We start from the raw sequence: 18,413 nt of genomic DNA on the forward strand, positions 1-18,413 counted from the left end.
CCAGGAAACTAAATTATAACTGACACACAATTATAATGAATACAATCATAGGATCATACTAAATTTGAATCACAATGAATAAATGAAAACAAAATGATATTAAATAAAACAAACGCGCCAATGAATGACTTCCACATACATATGGCATACAGTCAGGCCATAATAAATTATAGCAATATTCGAGTGGCTCAAAGGTGCCAAACACCATCCACTAAGTGAGCTCATCTACTTGTCGCATAGGAATTACGTTGCCATGGTATAGCCTCATTTTCCTTTACTTCTTTTGGAATGGTCGTTGGAGAACATCGAGCATGAATCCATTCCTTACAGGAAGAGCATTCAACCATATCACCGTGCATTGTGACGTATGGCAGTTTGCAGAGACAGTAAGTCTTCACAGAAATAGTTGCTCGTGGTTGTGGAGCTTCTTCAACACTGCTATGCATTTTTCGAACAATGTTGTCCTCCATCATACCACGACAAGTTCTTCGCAGTTCGGCCTCAGTGAACTCGGCGCATTCGGGTCGAACGTCAAAACAAATGCAAATGGCACAGGCGATCGCCAGCACACCGCAGTTTCCTGAATTAGTTTGTTGTTGGACATCAGGAAAAATCATCTTCACATCTTGTGTGTTGGGACGAAGAAGTTTCGCGATGACGCATTGCGATGCCGCGTTGTAGGCATGCTTGTTATATGCGGAATCGTATACGCACACCTCTTGTGAGTTCGCAGCAAAATAATTTGACACTGTTACCCAATGATTATTATTGATGTTGATAATTTGGACAAATTTTGAATTCGGTGCATACGATACATCGCAATCCATTGTGTAGATGCTGCAACTGGAAAAGCCATCCACGCTTGGAAATTTCCTTGACATCATCCACATCAAATGGTCAATTATATCTCCATTCAGCCATGCATCCGCTGAATCTATAATGCGTTTGCATGCGATAGTAGTATAGTCGATCGCTCGCATGACGCAATGGGTTTCTTATGGGCGGGGTGGCATGGTGCCGTGAAACCGGGGGTGGCATGGTGACCCTTATGTCTTATGGCGGGGGTGGCATGGTGCCATTGTGTCTTATGGCGGGGGTGGCATGGTTACCTTTTCGGGTATAGGCTGCGGCGGCATGGTGCCGAGAAACCGGGGGTGGCATGCGGCTATTTCGTCTTATGGCGGGGGTGGCATGGTGCCATTGTGTCTTATGGCGGCGGTGGCATGGTTACCTTTTCGGGTATAGGCTGCGGCGGTATGGTACCGTGAAACTCGTGGTGGCATGGTGACCCTTATAACTATAGGCTGCGGTCGCATGGTGCCACTGTGTCTTATGGGTGCGGCGACATGCTAACGACGATAAATGTGTCTGTCATGTATTCTTACGGGCTCAGTGATGAGTCGCCATGTGTTCTTATGGGTGCGGTCGTGAATCGTACTTTCAGGCATCTCTCGTGCGGTGTTGAATAGTCACCAACAATAACCGCACAAACGGAAACTTGGCTTGCAAGAGGATTAAGCAGTGCGTGCGACCTATATTTCGAATGACCTGCGCGCTGAATTGTTTCCGTGCAGTCGTGTGCTACTATCGATTATTACACTAGATCAGTCAGTGTGAAATAGTTCGCTAAATCTAGGAATCAGTCGCATGGTGTTACTTTAGTAATTAGTTTACCACAGAGCCGGCGTAGCCGGTGATTCGAATACCGACAAATTTTCACTTATTTCTGACCCAACCCTAATCCTCTGTGAAGTTGACGCTTATTCAAAAAGGTGTGAAATATTTGTAAAACCCTGCGATCGCTGACAAGATAATGTCTCGAACATAACCATCTTTAGCGACTTGGTGTTACAGACATACCGATCGCTCACAAGGTAATATCTCCGCAGTAAGTTTGTCACAGAGCCGGCGCAGACGGTGATTCGTAAACCAACAATTTGACACTTTCTGGTGGTCGCTATATGTTTGACACTTCGGAACGCGGTTGACTTTAGTTGTATGATAAGAATCATGCAAAAATACAAGTAATGTGTCAATTTGTCAACTTGAAATGAAACTTACTACACAGCTCAAGTTGATTCGTATCTGAATGTGTTAATTCGGTACAATTCTAATTATTTTGAGAAATCTTTTCGTGATCTTTTGATTCGACCATAACCCGAATATTACTGACGCCGACTATCAGCCACATTGAATTATTCGCACATTCCACGCTGCTGTTTTCACACTTATAGAATCAATACCAACTATAATTCTACAAGAATCAAGAATCACAAGTATGTGCATTATACAGTTATTGTCTTTATCAACACGAAATCAAACTCTTAACAAAAACACACATCTTATCACTCGTCAACTCTATCATGAAAAGCCTCGAGTCCTTATTATCAAAAATGTTATACCGCGGTGTCGGAATCCATTCGCGGGATGTACTACAGGTAAATCCAGATAATCCAAAATGACATATTTGGACTTTGACATAATCTGAATTGAAATATATTGACAAACATGACTACCAACTTTGATCCAGTCACATTTCAAGATCATACTTTGAAACTTACAACTCTATTCACGATCCTGCTTTCCGTTTGTCAAAGAGATATTTCAACATCTTACCATACTCAAAAGAATTATTCACAACATTAACAATTGTTAAAAATCTAGTTTTCACTTACTTGATTATATCACTACAACTCATAAATTTGAATTAATTCATCTTGGTTGTACTCGTATGATCGGTCTTTTTTTATTCGATTGTAAAGGTCGTTACTATTCTGAAGAGAAAGTATTTACTAATCGGTGCATATACGATTTTACTTGAACATATTATATTTTGAGTATACGAGATTTGAATGTCTGAACAATAACTGAGAAATAATTTATCACAATTAAATCCGTATATCACAGCGTAAAAGATATTGGAATGTCAGCAACTCGGTAAGGTCATAGTTACTACCGCATTACCTAATTTACCCGACCAACTCGTCATGATCATTCCTGAAATCAACACAAACATAACCACTGACTTGAGTTAACCACAAAACAGCATCAAGTTTTAAATCCACTTGTAGCTTACGGCTTATTTGAATGCGGGTTATGTTTTGTTGTAATAGTATTACGTCTCGACATCTCACCATCTTACCATATTCAAAGAGTCAACCACGAAAACATTGTCAAGTAAATCCGTTTGTAACTTACCCGACCAACTCAAACAGTATCAGTATGAAAAACAGCCAAACATACACGAATCCACACAATCACTAAAACCTAAAATCCATAACAAGCTTGGTTGTATTCATATCCCTACACACCTTTTTTTATTCAACTTGAAAAGTCGTTACTATTCTGTAAGATAGATGAATTACTACGCGGTATATTCTGCAAGACAAAAGTAATTACTTCTCAGGGTCGGCGACTTGAGATTAACATAATATGTTTGAGTATACGAGATTTGAAAGTCCGACCAACGTAGTTGAGAATTCATTTCTTACAATCGAACGATGGTGTTATATTCAAAGTTATCATGCTGTGAACATAAGGATTGACACATTGATTTGACATATGAGATTTTGTAATAGTTGATCATTACTTTATTATTAAATTATTCGCGTTAATTAGACCCGGCGTTGTGGTAAATGTTATGACAGCAACAAACTTTTCAGTACCAATGTTATTAACATATTAAGCTGTAAAACTATGTGTGTCTGAAATGTTCTTGATAGGAAAATTACTCCACCTTGGTAAAAATCACTCTGCGTATCGCGGATATCAGAAAATATTTCCAGTAACCAAGACTAAAGATGAAACGACAATATCGGTATTATTACATTCAACAATCAGTACAATTATTAAAATCTATCGTTTGCGATAAACAGCACTAAAGATGTAATAATTCCAGTATTCATACATTGAACATTCGATACAAAATGCTTTATTATCCCGATTCCCAACGAGTAATTGAAACGACTAAGTGTAGAATCAGTATATCAAAATATCGTTACTATTGAATCCAACGATTTATGGTCGGAATTTGTGACAGAGAATTGAAACATATGCACTTTACAGAGTGTGAAAATATCACTTTGAGTATCGAGTACCGTTCGAAGCTAGCGATCAATTCTTAATCATTTCAGTAACTCCCCGTTGTGCGCGCTAAATGTAAAATATCGCGAGGTTATACACTTAAAGACTTTGATTATTGCAAAAGTAAATTGTGATATGTTTGTTAGATGCATCCAATTCAACTAGAAGTGTCTAGTGCCCAACACTCGTAATATCGAAAAAGTACTTGCTACAATATAATTCGCTAAACGTGTTTTGTATTGTTGTTCATTTGTAGTATTGATTGTTTTTGAACCCTCAAATAATAATTCCCGACATGAAACTAAGCCGCCGAAAGTCGTTACCATCACAAAGAAACAATTTACACGATGTTTGCCAAATGTATCCTATAGTTAGGTGTACTGGAATTATTTGTAAAACACACTCTGGTAAAGAAATCGAAAAGATATCCTACACCTAAATCTGATAAAACCATTTTGTACTTTGTGTTCGTCAGTAGTATCCATTTGAATTTTTCCATTTCCTCTCGTCAAAGTAGATGTAATCATAGTCGCTAAAGAACTTACTTGGATGTGTTTGAATTCTAGACATAGTTCTGATTTACCCAATACAAGACCCAAGGACAACCCTAGTTTCAGCCAAACACAGATATCCAAAATATCACACACTTCGCTATTCCTAAAGCACAAACACCCGATACAAAATAATACTTGTTGTGTTGTTGCGGCATCATCACTCAACAATATCACCCTCAATACAAATGATGTTTATGTGTAACATGCTATTGATTTGAACCACACCCACCTGACGGAAGAGGATTTACTCAATCTTTACAAAATGGATATTGACCAACATCACATCACCGGATTGTATCTGTTTCGCTGGATACGAGTTATGTTAGTTCAACAGTAAACAAATGTCACCCTCTTGGATTATGAACTCAATGCGTTAGCAGTCATTCAATATTTTGTTTGTGTCAACTAGTTACTTGGTATGTTACTCCACAACTCTTACAAAAGTACGAAGGATATTAACATCACACTAAGTAATTAACTTTACTCGATATTCCCGCATTACGAAACTAAAGAATGGTTGGTTAGACTCTACAAACTGTTTCGATATCACAAGACCTTTATTGTCTGAATAGGTGTTCATGTGTCTTAAGAACCAAATAGTTCAACACAGCACTAGTACCAACAGAAACATCAGAGTTGTTTACACAAAAAAGTTTGTATGCGTGCAGTATGCGAATACCATGTATAAGTCCAGCACAATTGCGGTATCCATCCGGGTTTAGTTAACACAATTTACGACACCGAGGTCACCTCATCTTTCGTAAGACAACAAACCAACCAAGGTTCAGGATATGTCCATGTCATAGCAATAAATCAGCTACTCCAACAACAGAGTACATATGTTTTGTAGTTACGGTGCTTACATCTTACACACAAATCAATCTACTTTGCTAACAAAAAGTGCTGGGTCATCAAGTGATTGCCCTAGCAACAAAACAGCTAAACGTACTATCATACAAAATGGCCGTTATAGTCACCAACGGTACATGGTACAAGTAACAAGTCTCGAGAGTCCAGTTATTGAAAAAACATGAAAGTGTTTCTCCTGTGCCAAGTCGGTATGTTGACGAAAGCGTCTAATGTAATATCATGATCGATTTGCATTCGTTGGTCACAAAATGTCACTACTCTAAATAATTATTTTTCACTCAAACACAAACGCATACTTGTCACCAATCGTTTTCATCAAGCACGAGTTAAAGAAACCTGCTACGACATGAATTCCGATTTAGTTTTACAAATATTTTATAATTGTTTTTAGTAACACTATATCAATGTCACCAAGTTGAGTGTTTACGATATTGGTGTGTAGATGTGTGTCATACTTGGGGGATCCGTATTACAATTGACTCGAATTAACTAAATGTAAGAAGGGTTGAAATGTTTCGAATCGATTCATAAGTGGTCTTCGTTGTGGTTTTCGTCGGACATACAGCACGAACTAACTGTAGGCTCCTCTCTGTTGTACAGCTACTCGGTAATCGAAATGCATTAACATGTAAACAACGATCTTGTTTCGGCACACCAAAAATATGTTCACTGTCGCGATACTCCGCACAAGACGTGCATAGCCTTTTCACACTCGTAATAGTATACCAACGTCAAGCGATAACGTTTAACAAGACCAACGACACTGAACCCACGACGTTTACCTATGTAAAATTACCACTTTCACTTGTCAGTCCATCGTTTACCTGACTAAACATATTATTTTCCTTTGGAGATCTGACGTTTACCCAAAGTAAGAAACCATTTTCACTTGTAAATATATTTTTTCCTCGGCTAACAAACCTTTTTTCACTTGGAAATATATTTTTTCTCTGGGTAACAAACCTTTTTCACTTGGAAATATATTTTTTCTCTGGTTAACAAACCTTTTTTACTTGGAAAAATATTTTTTCTCTGGGTAACAAACCTTTTTCACTTGGAAATATATTTTTTCCCTGGGTAACAAACCTTTTTCCCTGAGCAACAAACCATTTTCACTTGGTGGTCCGTCGTTTACCCGAGTAAAAATATCATTTTCCTTTGGAGATCCGGCGTTTACCCAGTGTAACAATACATTTTCACTTGGAAAAATACTTTTACCTAGAGTAACTAATCATTTTCTCCTGGGTAACAAACCCTTTCGTCTGGAAACTATCATTTAACTGAGTACCAATACCGTTTTCACTTGGAAATACATTTTTTCCCTGGGTAACAATACCATTTTCGTTTTGAAAACTGACAACCACACCGGCCAATTTGATATTTTTGTATATTGTTACAACGGTCAGTGACAAAATATACACCAACAACGACTCCGATACATTTGTGTAATCGCATACTCACTTGCTCTGGCGCAGTCCCATCAAAATCGACGGTTAGCCACACACACACACACAAACACAATAACAATGCACTATTTCGATATGACTGCGATGTCCGGGTTTATGCTTTAGATTTTCCAGAACCAATCCGTCTAAAGTTGTAATCCCCCACCTTTGTTAACTGGTTGATACACGGATAACAATCTTCGGAAAATGTAGGAACGCATACTACCCATCGTGCTAGCGATTCCAGGTTACTTGTGATTAATTTCCTTGCTCACCCTATACAGGTTATACGTACAGCGATATGTAGCGGTAATCGGTTTGGTCAATACATATCGCCCCATTCAGTATGGAATTACCAACCCAATACAGGTCAGTTCATAACCGGATCCGGATATTCAATGCAAAGCGATAAAGCAGAACCAATGACCAAATGTAATTAAACATGTAGATTCACAACCCTTGATTTTTTTCGTGAAAATTGACAATACATATCGAATATGTATTACATTACATACAATGTGTCGGTGTACAAATGTTGGGTGTTTATGCACACATCGGTATGACCTATAGACAACATCATCATACCCTCCAGGACTTCGTTATTACATCGCGAGTTCAATAAAATCAATTTTGTATATTCAATCGGTGGCATAGACGACGGAAGGCTTGGAGATCCAATGTAAAATTCAGACAAACAAACGGGTATATTTGTCCATCTTGGTTCTTCACTCAACTACCATTGGTGCTCTCGATACGGCGAACGGTACAGTATGCAACGCATATCATTAGAGTGATATATCCACAGGTAAATATGGGGCCTGGCCACAATAATTGTATCGAGATTTAACCCAGATTACTATCCGTTCACTGATTCACTCGATGGTTTTAGCAACTAGTAACAACACAAGATAGACACGACTGGAATTACTAATATTCATAATGTTTATGATAAGTGTCGTTTCCGATCGTTCACTAAGTCGATGTGAATATTCGAAAAATCGGATATCACTACTCTCAACACCAGTGATTCGGTTTAAGTTTGAAATCGATTTGGTAATGTAATCCAAGTTGTGCTTCTGCAGGATCTGCTAACCTTTACAAGAGAGTGCTGTATCTTTGACACATGAAACAATTATCATCAACCACACCTTGCGTGCATCGATTTGTCGGTGTCGTACAATTATTGTGGCCAGGCCCCATATTTACTTGTGGATATATCACTCTAATGATATGCGTTGCATACTGTACCGTTCGCCGTATCGAGAGCACCAATGGTAGTTGAGTGAAGAACCAAGATGGACAAATATACCCGTTTGTTTGTCTGAATTTTACATTGGATCTCCAAGCCTTCCGTCGTCTATGCCACCGATTGAATATACAAAAGTGATTTTATTGAACTCGCGATGTAATAACGAAGTCCTCGAGGGTATGATGATGTTGTCTATAGGTCATACCGATGTGTGCATAAACACCCAACAATTGTACACCGACACATTGTATGTAATGTAATACATATTCGATATGTATTGTCAATTTTCACGAAAAAAATCAAGGGTTGTGAATCTACATGTTTAATTACATTTGGTCATTGGTTCTGCTTTATCGCTTTGCATTGAATATCCGGATCCGGTTATGAACTGACCTGTATTGGGTTTGTAATTCCATACTGAATGGGGCGATATGTATTGACCAAACCGATTACCGCTACATATCGCTGTACGTATAACCTGTATAGGGTGAGCAAGGAAATTAATCACAAGTAACCTGGAATCGCTAGCACGATGGGTAGTATGCGTTCCTACATTTTCCGAAGATTGTTATCCGTGTATCAACCAGTTAACAAAGGTGGGGGATTACAACTTTAGACGGATTGGTTCTGGAAAATCTAAAGCATAAACCCGGACATCGCAGTCATATCGAAATAGTGCATTGTTATTGTGTTTGTGTGTGTGTGTGTGGCTAACCGTCGATTTTGATGGGACTGCGCCAGAGCAAGTGAGTATGCGATTACACAAATGTATCGGAGTCGTTGTTGGTGTATATTTTGTCACTGACCGTTGTAACAATATACAAAAATATCAAATTGGCCGGTGTGGTTGTCAGTTTTCAAAACGAAAATGGTATTGTTACCCAGGGAAAAAATGTATTTCCAAGTGAAAACGGTATTGGTACTCAGTTAAATGATAGTTTCCAGACGAAAGGGTTTGTTACCCAGGAGAAAATGATTAGTTACTCTAGGTAAAAGTATTTTTCCGAGTGAAAATGTATTGTTACACTGGGTAAACGCCGGATCTCCAAAGGAAAATGATATTTTTACTCGGGTAAACGACGGACCACCAAGTGAAAATGGTTTGTTGCTCAGGGAAAAAGGTTTGTTACCCAGGGAAAAAATATATTTCCAAGTGAAAAAGGTTTGTTACCCAGAGAAAAAATATTTTTCCAAGTGAAAAAGGTTTGTTAACCAGAGAAAAAATATATTTCCAAGTGAAAAAGGTTTGTTACCCAGAGAAAAAATATATTTCCAAGTGAAAAAGGTTTGTTGTTCAGGAAAAAAATATATTTTCAAGTGAAAAAAGGTTTGTTAGCCGAGGAAAAAATATATTTACAAGTGAAAATGGTTTCTTACTTTGGGTAAACGTCAGATCTCCAAAGGAAAATAATATGTTTAGTCAGGTAAACGATGGACTGACAAGTGAAAGTGGTAATTTTACATAGGTAAACGTCGTGGGTTCAGTGTCGTTGGTCTTGTTAAACGTTATCGCTTGACGTTGGTATACTATTACGAGTGTGAAAAGGCTATGCACGTCTTGTGCGGAGTATCGCGACAGTGAGCATATTTTTGGTGTGACGAAACAAGATCGTTGTTTACATGTTAATGCATTTCGATTACCGAGTAGCTGTACAACAGAGAGGAGCCTACAGTTAGTTCGTGCTGTATGTCCGACGAAAACCACAACGAAGACCACTTATGAATCGATTCGAAACATTTCAACCCTTCTTACATTTAGTTAATTCGAGTCAATTGTAATACGGATCCCCCAAGTATGACACACATCTACACACCAATATCGTAAACACTCAACTTGGTGACATTGATATAGTGTTACTAAAAACAATTATAAAATATTTGTAAAACTAAATCGGAATTCATGTCGTAGCAGGTTTCTTTAACTCGTGCTTGATGAAAACGATTGGTGACAAGTATGCGTTTGTGTTTGAGTGAAAAATAATTATTTAGAGTAGTGACATTTTGTGACCAACGAATGCAAATCGATCATGATATTACATTAGACGCTTTCGTCAACATACCGACTTGGCACAGGAGAAACACTTTCATGTTTTTTCAATAACTGGATTCTCGAGACTTGTTACTTGTACCATGTACCGTTGGTGACTATAACGGCCATTTTGTATGATAGTACGTTTAGCTGTTTTGTTGCTAGGGCAATCACTTGATGACCCAGCACTTTTTGTTAGCAAAGTAGATTGATTTGTGTGTAAGATGTAAGCACCGTAACTACAAAACATATGTACTCTGTTGTTGGAGTAGCTGATTTATTGCTATGACATGGACATATCCTGAACCTTGGTTGGTTTGTTGTCTTACGAAAGATGAGGTGACCTCGGTGTCGTAAATTGTGTTAACTAAACCCGGATGGATACCGCAATTGTGCTGGACTTATACATGGTATTCGCATACTGCACGCATACAAACTTTTTTGTGTAAACAACTCTGATGTTTCTGTTGGTACTAGTGCTGTGTTGAACTATTTGGTTCTTAAGACACATGAACACCTATTCAGACAATAAAGGTCTTGTGATATCGAAACAGTTTGTAGAGTCTAACCAACCATTCTTTAGTTTCGTAATGCGGGAATATCGAGTAAAGTTAATTACTTAGTGTGATGTTAATATCCTTCGTACTTTTGTAAGAGTTGTGGAGTAACATACCAAGTAACTAGTTGACACAAACAAAATATTGAATGACTGCTAACGCATTGAGTTCATAATCCAAGAGGGTGAAATTTGTTTACTGTTGAACTAACATAACTCGTATCCAGCGAAACAGATACAATCCGGTGATGTGATGTTGGTCAATATCCATTTTGTAAAGATTGAGTAAATCCTCTTCCGTCAGGTGGGTGTGGTTCAAATCAATAGCATGTTACACATAAACATCATTTGTATTGAGGGTGATATTGTTGAGTGATGATGCCGCAACAACACAACAAGTATTATTTTGTATCGGGTGTTTGTGCTTTAGGAATAGCGAAGTGTGTGATATTTTGGATATCTGTGTTTGGCTGAAACTAGGGTTGTCCTTGGGTCTTGTATTGGGTAAATCAGAACTATGTCTAGAATTCAAACACATCCAAGTAAGTTCTTTAGCGACTATGATTACATCTACTTTGACGAGAGGAAATGGAAAAATTCAAATGGATACTACTGACGAACACAAAGTACAAAATGGTTTTATCAGATTTAGGTGTAGGATATCTTTTCGATTTCTTTACCAGAGTGTGTTTTACAAATAATTCCAGTACACCTAACTATAGGATACATTTGGCAAACATCGTGTAAATTGTTTCTTTGTGATGGTAACGACTTTCGGCGGCTTAGTTTCATGTCGGGAATTATTATTTGAGGGTTCAAAAACAATCAATACTACAAATGAACAACAATACAAAACACGTTTAGCGAATTATATTGTAGCAAGTACTTTTTCGATATTACGAGTGTTGGGCACTAGACACTTCTAGTTGAATTGGATGCATCTAACAAACATATCACAATTTACTTTTGCAATAATCAAAGTCTTTAAGTGTATAACCTCGCGATATTTCACATTTAGCGCGCACAACGGGGAGTTACTGAAATGATTAAGAATTGATCGCTAGCTTCGAACGGTACTCGATACTCAAAGTGATATTTTCACACTCTGTAAAGTGCATATGTTTCAATTCTCTGTCACAAATTCCGACCATAAATCGTTGGATTCAATAGTAACGATATTTTGATATACTGATTCTACACTTAGTCGTTTCAATTACCCGTTGGGAATCGGGATAATAAAGCATTTTGTATCGAATGTTCAATGTATGAATACTGGAATTATTACATCTTTAGTGCTGTTTATCGCAAACGATAGATTTTAATAATTGTACTGATTGTTGAATGTAATAATACCGATATTGTCGTTTCATCTTTAGTCTTGGTTACTGGAAATATTTTCTGATATCCGCGATACGCAGAGTGATTTTTACCAAGGTGGAGTAATTTTCCTATCAAGAACATTTCAGACACACATAGTTTTACAGCTTAATATGTTAATAACATTGGTACTGAAAAGTTTGTTGCTGTCATAACATTTACCACAACGCCGGGTCTAATTAACGCGAATAATTTAATAATAAAGTAATGATCAACTATTACAAAATCTCATATGTCAAATCAATGTGTCAATCCTTATGTTCACAGCATGATAACTTTGAATATAACACCATCGTTCGATTGTAAGAAATGAATTCTCAACTACGTTGGTCGGACTTTCAAATCTCGTATACTCAAACATATTATGTTAATCTCAAGTCGCCGACCCTGAGAAGTAATTACTTTTGTCTTGCAGAATATACCGCGTAGTAATTCATCTATCTTACAGAATAGTAACGACTTTTCAAGTTGAATAAAAAAAGGTGTGTAGGGATATGAATACAACCAAGCTTGTTATGGATTTTAGGTTTTAGTGATTGTGTGGATTCGTGTATGTTTGGCTGTTTTTCATACTGATACTGTTTGAGTTGGTCGGGTAAGTTACAAACGGATTTACTTGACAATGTTTTCGTGGTTGACTCTTTGAATATGGTAAGATGGTGAGATGTCGAGACGTAATACTATTACAACAAAACATAACCCGCATTCAAATAAGCCGTAAGCTACAAGTGGATTTAAAACTTGATGCTGTTTTGTGGTTAACTCAAGTCAGTGGTTATGTTTGCGTTGATTTCAGGAATGATCATGACGAGTTGGTCGGGTAAATTAGGTAATACGGTAGTAACTATGACCTTACCGAGTTGCTGACATTCCAATATCTTTTCGCTGTGATATACGGATTTAATTGTGATAAATTATTTCTCAGTTATTGTTCAGACATTCAAATCTCGTATACTCAAAATATAATATGTTCAAGTAAAATCGTATATGCACCGATTAGTAAATACTTTCTCTTCAGAATAGTAACGACCTTTACAATCGAATAAAAAAAGACCGATCATACGAGTACAACCAAGATGAATTTATTCAAATTTATGAGTTGTAGTGATATAATCAAGTAAGTGAAAACTAGATTTTTAACAATTGTTAATGTTGTGAATAATTCTTTTGAGTATGGTAAGATGTTGAAATATCTCTTTGACAAACGGAAAGCAGGATCGTGAATAGAGTTGTAAGTTTCAAAGTATGATCTTGAAATGTGACTGGATCAAAGTTGGTAGTCATGTTTGTCAATATATTTCAATTCAGATTATGTCAAAGTCCAAATATGTCATTTTGGATTATCTGGATTTACCTTTAGTACATCCCGCGAATGGATTCCGACACCGCGGTATAACATTTTTGATAATAAGGACTCGAGGCTTTTCATGATAGAGTTGACGAGTGATAAGATGTGTGTTTTTGTTAAGAGTTTGATTTCGTGTTGATAAAGACAATAACTGTATAATGCACATACTTGTGATTCTTGATTCTTGTAGAATTATAGTTGGTATTGATTCTATAAGTGTGAAAACAGCAGCGTGGAATGTGCGAATAATTCAATGTGGCTGATAGTCGGCGTCAGTAATATTCGGGTTATGGTCGAATCAAAAGATCACGAAAAGATTTCTCAAAATAATTAGAATTGTACCGAATTAACACATTCAGATACGAATCAACTTGAGCTGTGTAGTAAGTTTCATTTCAAGTTGACAAATTGACACATTACTTGTATTTTTGCATGATTCTTATCATACAACTAAAGTCAACCGCGTTCCGCAGTGTCAAACATATAGCGACCACCAGAAAGTGTCAAATTGTTGGTTTACGAATCACCGTCTGCGCCGGCTCTGTGACAAACTTACTGCGGAAATATTACCTTGTGAGCGATCGGTATGTCTGTAACACCAAGTCGCTAAAGATGGTTATGTTCGAGACATTATCTTGTCAGCGATCGCAGGGTTTTACAAATATTTCACACCTTTTTGAATAAGCGTCAACTTCACAGAGGATTAGGGTTGGGTCAGAAATAAGTGAAAATTTGTCGGTATTCGAATCACCGGCTACGCCGGCTCTGTGGTAAACTAATTACTAAAGTAACACCATGCGACTGATTCCTAGATTTAGCGAACTATTTCACACTGACTGATCTAGTGTAATAATCGATAGTAGCACACGACTGCACGGAAACAATTCAGCGCGCAGGTCATTCGAAATATAGGTCGCACGCACTGCTTAATCCTCTTGCAAGCCAAGTTTCCGTTTGTGCGGTTATTGTTGGTGACTATTCAACACCGCACGAGAGATGCCTGAAAGTACGATTCACGACCGCACCCATAAGAACACATGGCGACTCATCACTGAGCCCGTAAGAATACATGACAGACACATTTATCGTCGTTAGCATGTCGCCGCACCCATAAGACACAGTGGCACCATGCGACCGCAGCCTATAGTTATAAGGGTCACCATGCCACCACGAGTTTCACGGTACCATACCGCCGCAGCCTATACCCGAAAAGGTAACCATGCCACCCCCGCCATAAGACACAATGGCACCATGCCACCCCCGCCATAAGACGAAATAGCCGCATGCCACCCCCGGTTTCTCGGCACCATGCCGCCGCAGCCTATACCCGAAAAGGTAACCATGCCACCCCCGCCATAAGACACAATGGCACCATGCCACCCCCGCCATAAGACATAAGGGTCACCATGCCACCCCCGGTTTCACGGCACCATGCCACCCCGCCCATAAGAAACCCATTGCGTCATGCGAGCGATCGACTATACTACTTGCGATGGAGACTTCGGTCAAACGGGGAGCGAGAAATTTTTCTACTTCTAAACGACTATTTAGAGGCACTGGATCTGACGTGATTAGGTCCGATTCATTTGTAGTTTGGATGATTGAAACTCCACGAAACGACTTTGAAGGAGGTTGGAGATATTTTCCGACGGAAATATTTGGTGGGTAGTGTCTTCTTCGTTTTTTCCATATTTCTACCTCCTCCGCATTGCTCTCTGATGGAATTCTACGAATTTTTGGATTTTTTTTTGCTTCTTGAAGGTATCATATAATTGTCGTGAAATTCACGAATCAGACCAAGGTGAAGATTATCATAAAGTATCGCCAATTCATCCAACCTAGAAACTCTACGACCCTCTAACCTTGTGCTTTTCAATTCTTGGTTAGATTTTTCCATGATCCCGTTTGTACGGCAATTGCTAGTCAAATTTTGAAATTTTGATCGTTTCAATGACATAAAAAAACGTATTATAGTTCTCGTAGGCTTCACTAGTGCCAAAACGCGACAAATTGCCCGATAGCAGACTGGTGAAGAGGGGAATTCTTGGAAGAAAATTCTTCGTGAAGCTATCAAACATTTCAGGGCAGAAGAACCGGTTTTCTCCATGTTTTGCTGCAGCGTCTACTTCGCTCATTGCGGATGCAATTGTGTGGTTTAATTCCACGATGAACGGATCTTGATCATTGATTGCCGCGGAGTTGATTGTAAAGTCGTTCGATGTTTCGTCGTCATCGTCGTCTTGACTTTCCTCAATACTGGATACCATTTCATTTAATCCGATGTCACTCTCGATGACTTGACTGAAGAAATAGTGCGATCGTTGTGACAACGTCTCATTGGAAGAATTCAGAAGGATCGTCAAGTGGTGAATTTGGAGCTTGATGAATTTCCAATTTGATGACCTCACCAACAAGCCGAATATAAACATCATTTCACTGTACCTGCGGGAGTTCTTTTTGCACAAGGTTTTAAAATTCTTCATGATGTGACTAGCACATAACCGTAGGAATGGCTTGTTCAAGTCACAAAATGAGGCATTTCCTGAAATGACGCGATGGCACCGAGCGATGTATACTGGTACCTGCTCTTCCATGAATACGTGAAGTATTGATTTTATTAGGACAATGCTTCCGTCGCAAATGAAAAGTCTAGCCGGCTTTTTATTGGTATTACTTCTATTTGCATCACGACTGAAATAGAGCAGAAATGTCTCGATCTCAGCGACGTTGTGTCGACTGGTGAGGAATGAGGCCAATGCTATCGGAGCCTTCCTAGAGACAGGGTGTCTCGCTATACATGTAGTATGTTCCATCTGCTCCACGGAGGATACTACCAGTTGCATCTATATAAATAACGTCGATTCGCGATAAGTGGTGGAAAATGCGTATGGTTTCTGAGGACCAAAACATAATACCGGGTGGCTCAAAGTTCACCCGCTGCAGCGTTCCACGCACGAATCTTTTGTCTTTATCTTTACAGCGCTGTCGATCAATTATGAGGCGCAAAGATTTCCAGAGATCCTTGTGGGGAACGGGTATACGGTTAGCCTCTTGGCTGACTTTGTTCAAAACAGATTGTGAAGGAGTAAAGTCTCGATTTCCAGAAGACCAAACGTCCTGTGGTAAATTACTCAAACACCTGATTGCTGTAATTCGAGGTTTGTTGTTCTTCATGATTTTTCTAAATTTAGCCCTTCGCTGCCCGGAAAGTTTGGTCGATTTCAATCCCATGTGACGCATATCCCCGGAGAAATTTGCACACATCACTCTGGGTCTAGTTCGATGGCAAGACACCTTTACTATGCAGCTGCAAGTTTTGAATGTGCATCGTCCGTAACACACGAAAACTGTTTTTGATTTTAACCCATTGAAGTTATGGCCTTTGAATGCAAAACTGCAGTAAGGATTGAATTTTTTCAATCCCTTCCGAATGACGTCCGTCCAACCAACCATTAAATTGCACAGTTCGTTCTCGAACTGAGTTAACAATCCGAGACCAATTATGCATGATAACACGAAAATTACCGTTTTCCGGTCTTTTTGTAGGTCTCCAGACGCGTTCATCCGGTAACGAATGCGGTGCTGTCTCCGTGCAGCCAGGGGACAGATCGCAGGAAGGCTGGCAAGCTTCTGAAGAGGCGTGCTGATGTGAATCTTCCACCTCTGAGACTGCATCACAGGAAGAGCTTTGAGACACCGAATCACAGAACGGTAGTTCTTCATGGGAGGGACTGTGACTCGCCAAACTTTCCTGAGGCTCGACACCATCAGACGAGGTGTCATCGAAATTCAAATTTTTTAGTGGCTGTTTCGACAAGCAAACACCATTTACGAACTGTTGATTCGATTCCACAGCTTGACACGATGAAGAATTCGATTTCTCAGATGTGTGGTTGTAACCGGGGTTGAGATATGCATGGGATATTGATGCGTCTCCGTTCAAGCACGCTTCGTATGACGGGACATCATCAGGGGGAGGATGCTTGGCCTCAGACTGTATAGCGGCCCGTTCCAACTGGTCCGATAAGTGGTTGAAACCAGGAATAACATCTTCTTTGAGAATTGATCCTTCTCCGTTCAAGCACGCTTCGTATGACGGGACATCATCAGGGGGAGGATGCTTGGCCTCAGACTGTATAGCGGCCCGTTCCAACTGGTCCGATAAGTGGTTGAAACCAGGAATAACATCTTCTTTGAGAATTGATCCTTCTCCGTGCAAGCACGCTTCGTATGACTGGACATCATCAGGGGGAGGATGCTTGGCCTCGGATTGTATAGCGGCCCGTTCCAACTGCTCCGATAAGTGGTTAAAATCAGGATTAAAATATTCTTTGGCAATTAATCCTTCTCCGTTCACGTACACTTCGTATGACGGGACATCATCAGGAGGAGGATCCTGGGCCTCAGACAGCATAGCCGCTCTTTTCGATAATATAGCAACTTTGTGCCTAGCATATCGGCTTCGTAGCAGCTTGATGTACCGTTTCAAATTGTCGTTACCGCGACGACATTTTCCAATGAAATTTTGCGCTACGAGTTTCCACGTAGGTGTGACCCCGATGTCTGCTATGCAGAAATCAACCAAAGCAGCAGCTATCTGGTCATCCGTCACAAACGTGTTGCGTGATGCCATAATTTTGAAAACACGTTATAATAAGCAGATTGCATAAAGGACGTTTTTGTAGCGCAGTCGCAGTAAGCAATGAATGACTATTTGTAAAAATCGAAAGTTTTTATACTGAATGCCACCCAATGTCCGTCTCTGTGCAACTACTCGCGTCAGTTGAATTGTCTCATTTTATGTGTATTCGACATGACTGGCGCCAGCTGCGCGCAGAATCCACCTGCAGCATGACTCTCTGGGCGTGTTCTGCAGGTGCGATAGGGCTTTGAAAAGCCGCG

At 39.2% G+C, this 18,413-nt stretch overlaps 2 long non-coding RNA genes across 2 annotated transcripts; one reads left to right on the forward strand and one right to left on the reverse strand.

Annotated features, from left to right (window-relative positions):
* Positions 1-1,183: 1,183 nt before the first annotated feature.
* LOC145434454 (uncharacterized) lies at positions 1,184-14,408 on the reverse strand. The gene is made up of 2 exons (XR_013913398.1): positions 14,263-14,408; positions 1,184-1,548 (listed from the first exon to the last, which is right to left on the reverse strand). It is a non-coding gene; the product is annotated as an uncharacterized LOC145434454 (long non-coding RNA).
* On the forward strand, positions 1,548-14,772 carry LOC145434455 (uncharacterized). The gene is made up of 2 exons (XR_013913399.1): positions 1,548-1,693; positions 14,408-14,772. It is a non-coding gene; the product is annotated as an uncharacterized LOC145434455 (long non-coding RNA).
* The last annotated feature ends 3,641 nt before the right edge of the window (positions 14,773-18,413 follow it).

The sequence above is a fragment of the Botryllus schlosseri genome, chromosome 2 (assembly GCF_051294905.1).
Source record: "Botryllus schlosseri isolate E-star chromosome 2, Bs_hap1, whole genome shotgun sequence".
Taxonomy (NCBI): Eukaryota; Metazoa; Chordata; class Ascidiacea; order Stolidobranchia; family Styelidae; genus Botryllus; species Botryllus schlosseri.